Source organism: Artemia sp. Qi Xiang Cuo, chromosome 6 (genome assembly GCF_049724085.1).
Source record: "Artemia sp. Qi Xiang Cuo chromosome 6, ASM4972408v1, whole genome shotgun sequence".
NCBI lineage: Eukaryota > Metazoa > Arthropoda > Branchiopoda > Anostraca > Artemiidae > Artemia > Artemia sp. Qi Xiang Cuo.
This window is the reverse complement of record NC_142799.1, coordinates 54,589,655-54,604,139: the sequence shown is the minus strand read 5'-3', so window position 1 is coordinate 54,604,139 and position 14,485 is coordinate 54,589,655. Positions and strand designations below refer to the sequence as shown.

The following is a 14,485-nucleotide window of genomic DNA, read 5'->3' as shown; positions in this document are numbered from 1 at the left end:
TCAAGAGAGTTATATCCAGAAATGGAACATTCGAATCAGAAGAAAGCTTAATCTAAAATGAGAAAGAGTCAAAAACCAGTACACCATGTAATGAAGTAATGAATAGAGAAAATATTGAGGGAAGGGTTCATGAGGACCCAGAGAGAGAAATGTGAAGGGGTTCAGCCCAAAGGTTTTAGGCCGAATACAACAGAAAATGCACACTCAGAGAATGAGATACGAGTTATTAATGAAAATATGAATTGAGGGTGGCCGAACAGACGCAATAATAAAGGCTCGAGTCGTGGAAAATAAAAAAACAAAAACAAACGAGGATACGGCAAAACAGTTAATAAATTTAATGAGAGAAGAAGAATATGTTAGGGAACGAAAAGAGAAAGCGGATAGAAAGGAAATAGAACAACAAGGGAAGGCAGACATGAGGGATAGAAGGCAAGGGATGGAAGGGCTTGCAGGGAGAAACTCCCAGGCGCCACAGAAGTCATCTTGAATAGATTTAATGTGTACGGTACACCTTTAGCCAATGAAGGAAAATAAAATTATACATTTGTATGTTTCCAATTTTGAAAAAAAAACTGCTGAATTAAATTGGTTGCTGAGAGAACAGTGGGCGGCAAAAATTCAACCCCACCTCAATTACAAAGTACGAACAGCATATGGAGCCTTGTCGAGACAGAGTGCAAATTGTAGAATACAAATTGCAAAGAAATTTCACGCTGCCCAAAGAATTGTAGTAAAGGTAGGCTTAGTACCTATTGTTGCAGTAGACCTTCTTGTAGGGGGAGATTTTGGAGATATAGGGAACCTTCTGTCCCTAGAAGCGACTTCCATAACAATGGGGGTGGGCATAGCAACTCTTAAGAGAATGGGGGAGACGAGGAAGGGGAAGCCAACAAGTCTAAGGGAGGAGACACACGTGACGGGGGGGGGGGGGTTAGGTATAGGAAAACCAGAGTCACATTGGGTAGGTGAAGCCACCCTGCCTTGAAAAAAAAGAAGATTGACCTTTAGATATACTTTAATATATAGAGATCGCATAATATGTATAAGATCATAATTAAACAGAAATTCGCCGAATTTTCATTCCTTTCCACTTTTGAACTATCTGAGACAAGTCACACTGGTCCATAAAATGGTAAAAAAAAAATCCATAACCAAGATTTTTTATTGGGGGGGGACATTTCGGGGGGGGGGGGTTACAAAAAACTTCAAAAAAGATTTCCCGTGGGGGGGATTATTGTCCGCAGGGGGTATTTTCCGCGATGGGATATTTTGCGCGAGAGTTTTTTCCGGGTGGATAAACGCCTGCCACCGACGGATCACTGGCGGTAGCTTTGAATTTCTATGATGCACTGATAATGTAATAAATTGTATTATACTTGACAATAGTATTCTCCGAATCGATTGCTAAAATCATAGCAACAAATATTTTTTACCTGATATTGACGAACGTAATAATGCGAAGTAAATTGATATTTGCAAATATGAACAAAGATAAACAGACTGGTGAGGCAGTTATCGCCACAGCAATATTTCCGGGTTGCACCGGTAGATAGCAACCTAGTAAGAGACGATTACGTCTTATTTTAAGAAATATAAAAAGCCAGAACTCCTAAAAAAAGAGTCAGATCAATTCACTGACAAAAGCTGTAGTGATCTTTGTATTGTCATCTCGCTTTTCCTCCTTTGACGCCGTAAACGGGTCTTTAATCAACGGCACAATTACATATTTCGGTGCTTCTTCAAGATCGTTGTGAAAAGGACGACCATGATCTTTGAAATAGTTTTTATTTATTTTAGCGTTACATTCACAGCATTTGACGGTTATAGGCATTTGACGGCTGAACACCTAACTTGGGTAATATAAAGGGACGGTAACTCCAACTTGTAAGAAGCTTCGAAAGGAGAGTGGAAACAATAGTTCTATAGAATGGTAAAAATTCCCACCAAGTTGGAGTAAAGTCACTTTCGAATTGCATTTCTTGTAAACTAAGTAAAAAGTGCTTGATTTGACAAGTTGTTTGTCAGTCGAATGAAAAATCATCGATACTTGTCTGTTAAACGGAATACAGTCAATAAGTAAAGTTAGGTTAATCGTAATAAAATATACCAAAACATGATGATAATATAGTACTTTAGAAACAAAATTATGGAAACTACGACAGAAAATTATGGAAAGAAGGCCGCGCAGAACGCATTATATTAAATATCTATCCTAACCCCTAACCACCCATATATATTAAATATTCAATAAAAATATACATACATCGTAGTTTTTCTCACTCAAAATAAGCAATTCATAACCAATCCCAGAGAGGCAAACCAATTTCTGTCAAATCTTACACAGCGTAATTCTTGAGTATGTTCCGTTTAACAGACAAGTACCAAATAGTTATGTATTTCTGGAATAACTTATACTTCCCTCCTAAGTTAACAGAGAATCTCCGGCAGAAGGCTCAAAATATCTGGTTATGTATGTTTACAAAAATAAAATGACTAAGAAATGAGGACTTCTAGCTAGATAGTTTCAATCCCAGTGTGATTGGCTTATTTGTTTCTTCTTAAAACATATGGAGGAAAACAGACATCAATTAAAGGTCTTTTGTTCCGTTGCCTAATGATCTTCATGAAAAATCAATTGTTTAATTGGTTAAAGTTTTTGTGCGAAATGCAAGATTTTTTTTTTCCGTAATATTGCACTTTGAATTCTCTGCCATATTATCCATTCGTCTGCAATTCTCCGTAAACCTTCTCAGTTGGATTTTGACTAATAACCAAACTATACAGTTAAGTAATGAATGTGAACCGGCTGAAATTATCGAATCTTGTAAGGAGAAGTAATAAACCTATGCAATTCAATACCGGGATGGGTCTAATGCTCGAATTCTACAAGTTTCGTTACGGGTCGGATAAGAGCCAAGAAAAAACTGACAAATTTAGTGATAGACCAGGACAAGTAGAACAACCGAATTTGGTTGTTTTTTAACTGCCTACAAAACAAAATTTGTGAATGTTTAATGAATTACAACAGGAGTCCATTGATTGCAATGAACATGTTAAATTACCCGATTTGCAAATGAGCCGAACTAGCGCGATAGAACTAACAAATTCATCAAATTCGTTCTATAGTAGAGAAAGGAAACCAAATGAACACCTCAAATCACCGAATTTACAAATAGGTGGAACTAGTGCGATAAAACTACCGAATCCACCGAAATCGATAACGAATGGAAGCCAAATGAACTTGTCAAATTACCAAATTTGCAAATGAGTGAAATTGCTGCGATACAATAACCAAATTCGATAATAAATAGGAACTGTGGTAAAGCTTTCTAATTTAGTTAATTATTAATTTAGTAAAAATATATATGACGCAAATATAAAGTTTTGAAATACCACTTTTTTATTAAGATAAGGAACATATCCTGCTAAACTCTGTTTAACGGAAAATTGAGAAATTACCACTTCCTAGCATTTGCGTGGAAAGTTGTGGTTAATAAATATGTATACAAGATACATTTTATCGGAAGGGAAAATCTTATACTAACTTTATGACGGAATGGCCTCTGGTCTGTTGTTTTAGAAATACCTTGGGACTCTGTCTTATCATTGTAAGTGTCTAAGTATCTATTTATATATTATTGTTGTTTTATTGAGACTTGTCGTCTACTTGGGACAGCCAGTCCCAGTAAACAGAATATATCCGATTATATTATGTGGTAAATGAATAAAAGTCTTGTATTTTAGACGAACTCTCTACGATCTATTTTTAGCCTCCCGAACATCCCCAGTCGGTACGCCTCATTAGTTTGGTCATAGCCTAACGCACGTTACCAAAGTTTAATTACCTTAGGGCCAGAGTTTATCTCCCCTATAAAGGGAGAATAAAGGCATCTACAACTACAACCCCCAAATACCATAAGAATAACAATTCACAACAGAACCAAATGAATACGTTAAATCACCAAATTTTCAATTAGACGGGACTAGTGTGATAAAACTACCGAATCCACATAAATTGGGTAGCGAATGGGGATCAGATACATGCGTTAAATCATACTATATGGACACCCCCACCCCCGGGAAGCCCCTGGCTTTAACTCTCTGTACAAATCAAGGGCCAATCCTTGTTTTGTCTCGTACCTAATACGGAAAATAAGGATTAAGCATGGACGGCTAAAGTAGGAAGGGTGTTTTAAATTGCAGTCGACAGGGGGGGTTAAATTGTTTTTTTTTCAAGAGAAATACCAAAAAAGATATTTATTCATAAAAAAATATCCCCCAAAAGGTTTTCTCAAAGTTCAAGGAGAAGAGGGTGTCTTCTTTCAATTGATGCCAATGTTGGACTCTAGATCTAAACCTAAAATTTTATTCAGCAAGCTCAACTAGTTTCTAAGATAGTAAAAAAGCCATGATCTAGCATTCAAACTGGCCTAGTCTAAATTCTTATCTTAATTGTTCAGCTGAAAGCCAGGAGTATTATTCAAACAAGTGATATAATCAAGTTTAATCTGTTTTAGCTCAGAAACTAAAAACCTAAAACTGATGAATATATTTATAATAAGTCAAATTTAAACTAATGCATGCAAATTGAATTGATTGCAAAGTTAATACATTTGCATACTGAATCTTTTATTAGGCTAACTATGCAATATCCCACTTTCCTTTTTGAGCAGAAGTCATTTTATACAACAGTCTAATTTAAAATTAGCCCATGAGCTAATCAACCAGTTACCATTAACTCTCCCAATAAGTCAAGGGTCAGTCCTTTTTTGTCTTGTACCTAACAGTTTTCACTCTGAAAAGTATCTTCAAACCTTCGCCTTTCACTTTAAAGCAGCCATTATCATAGTGAAAGAATTCTAGCTCATGCTTCTCCATTTTATTGTCTAATTATATTCTTACTGATTCAAAGGTGAATTTCCAACGTCCTTCTAATCGAAGTTCAACATTCTATTGCTTTTCGCCGTAGACGTTTGACATCACCGTTCAGAGTTTTACTTGAGCAAAAACGGAAATAAGCACAACCGTGAACTTGCCGGCCATCAAAACAGATTTTAAGCAAAACGGCGATCAAAAACGAAGATAATGTCAATAAAAAGTCGATTAAAGCACCGTTGGTAATGAGTTTTAGACATAATTTGTAAGGTTTTAAAATTAATATTCATTTCTCGAAGCTGGTTACTAAAAGTGAAGAAAAAAAAATAAAGTTGGAAGTTTTGTTATAGTCATGAGCAGGATAATATGAATTTAGCGCTACAACCACTCTGCAGTAGCGAGCTGCATTCACCTTCCGAGTTGTATAACCCTTGTCTATACAATAATAACGATATGGCTGTTCTTTGCGAGTCATGTATAATGGAAACAGTCAATGGAAAGCTAAGTTGGTACCGCTTTCCAGCTTGTAAATGTACCATATAGTGCGTCTTCATTTCATAGATTCTTATAATTTCAATGTAAATATTCGGAATAGCTCAAAATCCAAAAAATCAGATTTTTGAAAGTCCAGAAGCCGAAGACTCGTTCTTACCAAGGAGAGACAGGAGCGTCTTAGTGTCTCTAGCAGAATTTTCCAAAGACCATCGGCAACATTAAATTTACAATAGGTTTTAATTCATTATGGGCAATCGTGTTGCTAGCTTCTTTGAATTCTGACGGCGCGACTTTTTTTGTTTGGTACAAGTAGATCTGCCACAAGTAATTGAGTGGCAACAATAACTGTTCGAATGTTAGTGAAGAATTACTTCTCCTAAGAATGAAGCACCATAAAATTCTGAAAACAACTTTAAAAAATACTTAGGCTAGCCTGCTTAAATCATTCCTAAAAGCATTTCACTTTACCTTACCCATCTCCCTAATGTGTAGCCTACTATACTGCAAATCATATGCTTAACGTGAGTGTTTCCACTCTTCAGTCTTTTCTTCAAATAGATTTAGGTAAATTTCCTTGATAGTGAATATACCACTCAATGCCTTTTTTATGCTGATTACAAATATAGTAATCATTTCTATTTGAAATGAATTTCAGCCCCCCCTATATATACAGGCCAATTCAGGGTATATATTTATACAGCCTAACCTAACCCTGAATTGGAATATATAGGGGGGGGGCTGAAATTTATTTCCAATAGGATTATTATATTTGTAATCAGAATAAAAAAAGGCATCAAATAGTGTATTCACTTTAATCCTAACTCAATAATATGATTTGGTAGAACTTTACCAAAATTTACCTAGATTTAATGGCAAAGAAACAACATTAATGAATTCAAGAAGTTGAAAGTTCATGGAGAATATAGTCTACAACTTATTGACATTTGTACATTTGGAGGGATGAGAAAATTACAGGGAAATACTTTAGGAATGATATAGCCTGAGTAAGCATTTATAATTTTTAAACTTATTTTCAGATTTTATAGCCTAGTGGTAAAATTCTACTTTAGCTACTTTTAGCTTTTTTGGAAAAGGGTTAGGTTAAGAAAATGAAACGTTTAGGGATGGGTCTACAGGCTAAAGTATGGGTAAGTTTGCAAGTGGCACTATAATTTATCTAGGATGAAAGTAAATACATCATTTGATGCCTTTTTTTATGCTGTTTCATAATTCAATAATTGCTTCTGTTGCAAATTGTACCTTAAGCCCTTAAAGGGTCCCAAAGGAATTTTATATGAATTATAAAAAAGCATCAAATGATGTTTTCACTTTCATCCTAGCTAAATTATATGGTTCACTGCAATGTTACATGAAATTTACCCACCCCCACACCCCTAGTGTGCAAATATATACCCTGAATTGTTCACAGCAAAGTTTTGATTTGCAAAACTAAGCACAATTTTTGTTGACAGCATTTGAAAAACTTGAAACATTAGGAAACATTGGAATATACTACTCTTGAACAACTTGTTTATAAACTAGTGATATGTTATTAGCAACTTTTCAATAACTTAACTATTGTTGATAACTTCTTTGTGTGGTAACAAAAATGAAATACCTTTGGGGCCCCTTTAAGGGCTCAAGATGCAATTTGCAACAGAAGCAATTATTGAATTATGAAAGAGCATAAAAAAGGCATCAAATGATGTTTTCTCTTTCATCCTAGCTAAATTATAGTGCCACCTGCAAATTTACCAAAGTATATCCCAGGAAGGTATTTTAAAGTACCTACCTCCACTCCTTATCCCTCTAGAGGGTCCTGGAATTTGCCTACATGATAGGTCTATACCTATTGAAATTTTGACAAAACAACATTTTACCTTACTTTTCAGTTATCAGTTTCTTTTTCTCTGGCTTTAGTTCTGAAACTGTGATTCTTGTTATTTGAGTAGAATTTTAAGCCATATCAATGTTTTTTTTTTTCAAAATTTATTAAATTCATTTACATGTTTTTGAAACCTTTTAAGTTAAGACTAAGCAAAGTTGTGAACCTCAAAATAGTTTTGTTGTACTTCATTTAAGCAGAGGATCTGTTTTTAATTGTTTTAATTTTATGACACATAGATTTTTAAAGGTCAAAACCCTCTAGAGGGAGAAGGAGTGAAGGTAGGTACCGTACTTAAAAATATCTTACTGGGACATACTTTAGCCTGTAGACCCATCCCTGAAAGTTTCATTTTCCTAACCTGATCCCTTTCCAAGATAGCCAAAAAAGATAAAGTAGAATTTTACCAAAAAGACTTGACTACAAATAGATTAATAAACCCCAAGAAATTAAATAGGTCATCTAGTGGTCCAACCTTCCATAAGGCCTGTGAAATCCTTGAATATTTTTAAAAAGCCTTCTTAAATAGTAACTTATATCATTCCTAAAAGACTCACTACATTATGACTCACCTAAAAGACTCACCAACATGATGTTGGGTAGGAAATTCAAACAAAAATTCTGATCAAGATAGTGTTGCATTGAGTTTATCTCAGCTTGATAATACCAAACTGACACCAAAGCTTTGAAATTCAAATAATAGAATATTTCAAAATGTTCATATCTTATAGAAAATAGAATGTAACTATTAATGCCTGCAAGTGAAACAAAGGCACAAAGCATTTTATTAATTGGCAAAGTATATTGAATTTAGACAAAAACTAAAAAAAAACAGTGCATAAGCTTTCCTAAAGTAACTGTTTAGTGCATTTACATAAATTATCCCTTGCATGGAGACAGTGTATCAACCTAGTAAAAAATTATAATTTGATTGCATAAGTAAAACTGTCAGCTTGTTGGTCATATCAAATTACTATGACTTTTAAGTTCTCCATATCTTTTTCTAACAACTTGGTTTACATCTTTTTGACACAGTAAAACTGAGGAATCAATTTAATTGATGAAAAATGTATCTTCACTGAAAGTACAACTAAAAAAAATTCAATTTAGGAGAAAAGTATCCATTGCCAGTGAAATGGGGGGGGGAGGGGAATAACATTTTTAAAAATATAGGCAGGTAGCAATTTTGCTGTTTTTTTCTATTTTTTCAATGGGAAGAATTAATTTTTTTTTTCAGTGAGATTACCAGAAAAGATATGGTTCAAAATTTAGAAGGGGGAGGGAAGAAAAATAAGAATAATAGCAGTCCATGATTCTTTATCAATATTGTAAGCATAAAAAGTACCCATCCTGCTTATTTTTGAATATTTCGCTCTAAATTCCCCAACAATTTTCTTCTACAAGCATTAAATTTTGAGTTGGCAATGGAAAAACAATTGTTGGGGAAAATGTTAGCTAAAAATTTTCTGTTGGATGGCAGAAAACCACTTCAGTTATTTGTTTATGGTACCAATCAATACTCAGGTGTCCCAAGTATTGTTTATTGTCCTTTTTGTTCATTGCAGAAGTTAGTTTATTGATTAATATCAGAATTTTGTTGTTATTTTTATAATGTAAATGCCTAATGGAGCTATAAGAGTTATGGCTTTGTTGCTCAGAATCAGAAGTGTTATTATTTTTTTTTTTATACTGTCAGTATTGTTTTCTAATGGCTTTCAGACTGTTAAATCTATTATTTTGTTGCTGTACTTCTATTGTATCTTTAATGAGACAAGTCTATGGCTTACTCAGTTTTATTTGTAAATAAGTTATACCTTTCCTATGTGTTTTTCCATTTCTTGATTTTGTCAGCATTGATTCAATTTATGAGTACAAAGGGAGAAAAAAATGTGACACATGGCGAAATGCGTGAGAAATATATATTTTGGGTCATATATTTATATGTTAAGGATTGGGGATAGAATATAATAGAAACACATTAAAAGTGTGTCAACTACAATTTTTCTGTAAAAATAGATAGAATATATATGGTGACCTATTGTTGTGATTCTTAAGATGCATTCCATGATTTTCAATACACAAATAAAATAGTTTGCCCATTCAGAAGAATCCCAGCAATGTTGCCAACTATCACTCTTTTGGGTAAATTTTCTGATTAACTTGCAAGTGACATAGCTAAAAAATAGACATAGGCTTCCTTTGGATCAATATTTCATCTGAACCAAAATACAACATTCATTAGTGTCTTAAATGAACTTTAGCAACACCCCACCCCTTATGTTCAAAAATATGCCTGGAATTGTATGACTTACAGAGATTTAGTGCATGTATACAGCTCAGGCAATATATTTGCACATTAAGAGGTGTGGAATGTGGTAAGGTTAATCTCTGATGCTAATACAACTTTGCTTTTACACTGACCATGCCAGCATAAAAAGTAAATAAAAAATTAATAGAATTCACAGAATGCATCTTAAGAATCATAATAAAGGTTACTATTTTATTTTAAATTTTATAATTCTGGAAGGGATTTTGTTGTTGAAAAACACTAATGGAAATAGAAAAAATGAAAATGATAAATTGATAACTGCTGCATATAATAAGATAGGAATTTCACCATTTCTATGGTTAGTTTCTTTATATAGTCTAGGGCTATATGAGATCATTACAAGGGGACTGGGGAATGAAGTGTCAAAAATGCAAACCAAACTGTAAAAATGAGCATACAATTAGTAATCTAAGAATGTCCCTACTTTTGTTCTAGTGTGTCTCCTGAAGAGCTGCTATTTTTAAGCTTTAGGTGTTTAATTTCCCAACCTAGTCTTAAAGGTGTACATGTGACTGAACCTTTGAGCATTTGAACCATGTGTAACTTGACCCCATTTAACTGAACCCCCATTTAAATCAAACCGTGTTTGAATCAATTCAGCCCAAGGCCTAAGCCTAAGTTTTAACTAGTGTTGATTAGAAGGTGAAAATTTGCATCTTGCTTTGCTTGTAGTTTCTAACTTATGTTTCCCATTTGATATACTTCAGAAATTTTCAGGAATGGGTCTGTTGCCAAAATCATGTCCTGATAGTGTTTTTTTTTTTTTTGGTTTTATTGCAAATAATGAGCTTTTCAGTTAGTGTTCAGGTAAGGATTTGCCAAGAGGCAAGTGAAAAATCTGATTTTATACCTGGTTCCCTAAGCTCTTTCAGTCTGACTTAAAGTTATGTAAAAGTTTTTAGTTTGGGTTATGCCATACAAGATCAACCAGAAAATGACATACAATGTTACAGATTCTAAAAAAATCTGGTAGGTTTTTGTTTTGGATATAACAAACTATAAAAATTTTCTTTCACTTAAAAAAAGTGAATGAAAGAAGAAACACCTGGAACAAGTTTTAATTGCAATTTTTCTGTATATCATTAAGCAAGAATTTTTTTCACATGTCTCCTTCTGAGGGGGTAAGCCACTAGAATAATACCACCCTCTCTCTCTAATTGAAAAGTGTAGCTAGTCCAAAATATAGCCTATAAACTCAGTGAATTTTTATTAATATGTCTTTTTTCCAATATCTGTTGGTTTAGCACTCCCACTCTCAAGTAGAAAAAACTATAAAATTCTGGAAAGTACTTTTAAACATTCTAAATTACTTTCATGTGTTGTTCCTGACACATGTTGTTTGCTGTTAAATTAATAAGAAGAAAATAGTCCTGCTATTGAAAATGTATAGAGCAGGGTACTAGCTTTAGTACTTGGACAGTGATCTTGATCAAATATTTTGGTTTAAATGTACACTATTTTGCATTAACATAGCAAGAAGGTTACTGATTTAGAATATGATGTAGATATTTTTAGACAGTTGAGATAGATTGATGGTTTGGACTGGGCTATGTAGATTTGAGTAGGCTAACTACAATCCAAGAAAACCTTTTAAAACTTTAAATTTTGAGTAAAGTTACATAACCTATTTAAATGCAATTCTTCTACTTCATAACCTTTGTCTTGAATTGAATAGTATCCAGGATGCACTCTGTCTATGATTAAGATAGTTAGTTCTGACTTTGAGATCATATGACCAAGATTAGGCAGTATTTTCCAGGCTAAGGCTCAAGCTTAAAGTGGGTGTTGAAGAGTAGGCCCCAGTGTTGACTATTAGTGCATTTTGAATTGTTAGTGTTGCATATGTATGTGCATGATTAATATGTTGAAGTTAGGCTAATCATATATTTATTAAGACACTTTCTACATGATATATCACAGATTTTACTGTGACTTAACTGTTGAAGTAATGGTTAGCTGTCCAAATACTGCACAGTTTGCCCCAGGCCCATATGTAGTCTGCATTGTCTTCATTTAGGAAAAGTAGAAATTTTGTAACGTTTTAAAGTAGTTCTCAGAATGTTCACTGTTCATTAATGAGGACATAGAATGCTCATTAATAAGTTCACTAGAGAAACTTTTCTAAGCCTCATTTATGATGAACTTATTAATTTCATTCATTTTTATATCCATCCACAAATTTATATTTGCAATCTAATAGAGTCTCTGATAATACCCTACCTGGCAATCAATTAGCCTTTAAGAATGCTTTTTGTAAAGTGAAATTGTGAAATGACATTCAGCATTGTATTTTTTATTCAGTTACCCTTTCATTGTTACTTTGAAAGGGTCCTTATTTTAGTTCCAGTGTATATTTTGAGGTTTGGTTCCCATATTATCCTTTGGACTTTCTCTGCATTTTATATTATTATTCTGCACTGAGGGTGGTTCAGTGGAGGTCTCAACCAAAATATTTGCATAACTTTCTTTCTATTTTTCACTGGCTGTTATTGTCCTTCAGCGATGTTTCCTTCAGAGGAGTGCTACCTCCAGTCTGCAACCACTTTGTTTTTTACTTTTCTTAGTACAGTTCCAGAGAGAGGCTCTTTCAACAGATTTACGGTTTTCTTGATTGATTTGGGTAATCATTAAAATTGGGGGTGCATTTGAAGGAAACCATCAAACCTTCTCAAAACTCTAACATCATAAATTAGTAGCTTTACAGAAGGAAACATTTTAACATAATAAAAGTACAGTAGCAACTTTAAATTCTTTATCTAAAGGTGCCCCCCCTCTAATGGTACCAGATATAACCCTAAATACCATATTTATTAGGTGTGTATCATCTTGTGCTGCACCATTTCTTCTTTGTTAACCTGAACTGCTAAAAATCACACCACCAAGCAATCAAATTAGAATTTATGGATAAAAGTATTATTTAAAATGATTTTAAATATGGAGAACAATGGAAGGAAACAGGGTAATCTGGTCAATAGAAACATGCTGCATTGTATAAAGTAGGCATGACGTTGTTTCAGTGTTTTCTTTTAGTTTTTGTATATTGGTAGTATTAATGAATATTGTTGCTATAGTATCATTGGCTATGTAAGTCTTTCTTTCTATTCCTTCTTTTTGGCTTGCTACATGAGTTTGAAACCTTGAAATACTTGGCTGATTTTGTTTGTTTCTACATCAAATTCTCACTGGAACTTTAAATATTATTTAATCATATCAGCTAGACATGCCCTAGAATGACCAGAACAAAAGGATATAGCCAGAGTTTTGTGAAATTCACACTGTCTTTCAAGAATATCTATGCTTATCACTTTGATTTATTGTAAAAAAAAACATGAGCTCTTTGTTATTAATTTATCAAAAATGTTAGCGTCAGATGCTTTGTTTTTACTCCTATAAAATTCTGAGATTCCTATAAAATTTTGTCTGATACTGTTTTTGCTTTGGGTGCAATAATATAGAACCTTTTCACAGTTTTTAAAGCTGCATGAGGAGAAAAGAGACAGGCCTTGAAACTTCAAAGTATCTTCCTGGTTTATAATTTGGGATGTAGATGGATTCTTAAAAGTTTCAATCCTATAGCATAATAGTCTTTGTGTCAGTAAAATGTGGGTACTCTCTATTTTTACTACAAATTGGAATAGGCAGTTTTACTTTTAGAAAATTACTGTACAAGTTCATGAAAAGTGTTTGAAACCAATGCTGGGTATAACACTGTGCAATAATTGGCCTGCACTAGGGTCTCTTATAAGACTAGTAAGTGGGTACAGATAAGATTGTTCAATGTGAGGTGGGAGAGGTTTATAAGACATGGCTGGTCACCCTCCCCCACGTGCAAGGCAAGAGACTTCAGTTACTCTTCTTGCTCTTCTCCATGAAACTATGGTATGCTTGTAACTCAGCCCCATTCAACTGATCCCTTGTTAAAATCAACCCCCATCCAAATCAGCTGTATTCAACTCAACCCCATTAAAATCAGCCCCATTTAACTAAATTCAGTCCCATGCAATTCAATTCTTATTTAGCTCATCACCCATTTAAATCAACCCCTGTTTGACTAAAATCAACGCATGGCCTTTGAATAACTTTTAACTAATTCTGATTAGAAGCTCAAAATATGCTTCTCTCTTTCCTCCCTTTTTCCAACTTATATTGCTTTGCCCTAAACTTATGGACGGATCTGATGCTGTAACAATTTTACATGGTTGAGCTTTAAGTGAAATCAAGTTTTTGTAGTAAACGTTTTGGTAGTAAATCTGTTAAATATCAAATTTATTTGCTGGCTCAAAAAATAACAAACCATTCAGACTATCATACAATGTTCTTTCCAAATAAAGTAACAGTTACTGCGTAATTCTGCTTCATCTTTCCTAATGCCTGAATGTAGCCCTAGACTAAATACAAAATATCACTGATTTATTTTTTGTCTTTTTTGATTGCTTTTATTTGGCATTATGAAGCAACCATTGATGAGAAATAAGCACAACAAAAAAAATAATGCAAACCACCAAAATCGTCAGGTTTGTATGCAGACTCGGGCTGTATCCCGGGGCTGGGCCAAAATTGTAATGGCAGCAATTATAATATTCAGAAATAGCATTGAACAGCAAATTGAATGGTTGTCTTTTAGCTAATGGATTAATGGTAAACATAGCAAGCTTACCCATCTGGTTAACCCCCAAACTTAATTCGAATTGAAAGACACTTTCAAGAATGGATCTATATGGTCTTTTCTGTTTTTCTGTACTAGGTTGCACCTATTGCTGCAACCATGAAAATGAAGTGTGTTTGGTCCCTGGGCGTGAAAAGTTGCACTAATTTCAAATATATAAGACAGAAGGATATTTTTTTTTAAAATAAAAATCATATTATTTAACTTAATTTTTATCTCTTCCAACACTATG

The 14,485-nt window shown here is 33.7% G+C and overlaps 1 protein-coding gene across 4 annotated transcripts in view; it reads left to right on the top strand.

The window, feature by feature from the left end:
- The first annotated feature begins 5,643 nt into the window (after positions 1-5,643).
- Positions 5,644-14,485, top strand: part of LOC148951387 (uncharacterized) — a 93,744-nt gene continuing 84,902 nt past the window's right edge. Inside the window, exon 1 of one of the 4 annotated variants that reach the window (XM_089090836.1) lies at positions 5,644-5,728. The gene's annotated coding sequence lies outside the window, so the exon portion shown is untranslated. Of the gene's footprint in view, positions 5,729-5,786; positions 5,895-6,268; positions 6,378-14,485 lie in introns of those variants that run through there. The other 3 variants (XM_089090839.1, XM_089090838.1, XM_089090837.1) reach the window with 3 other exon arrangements.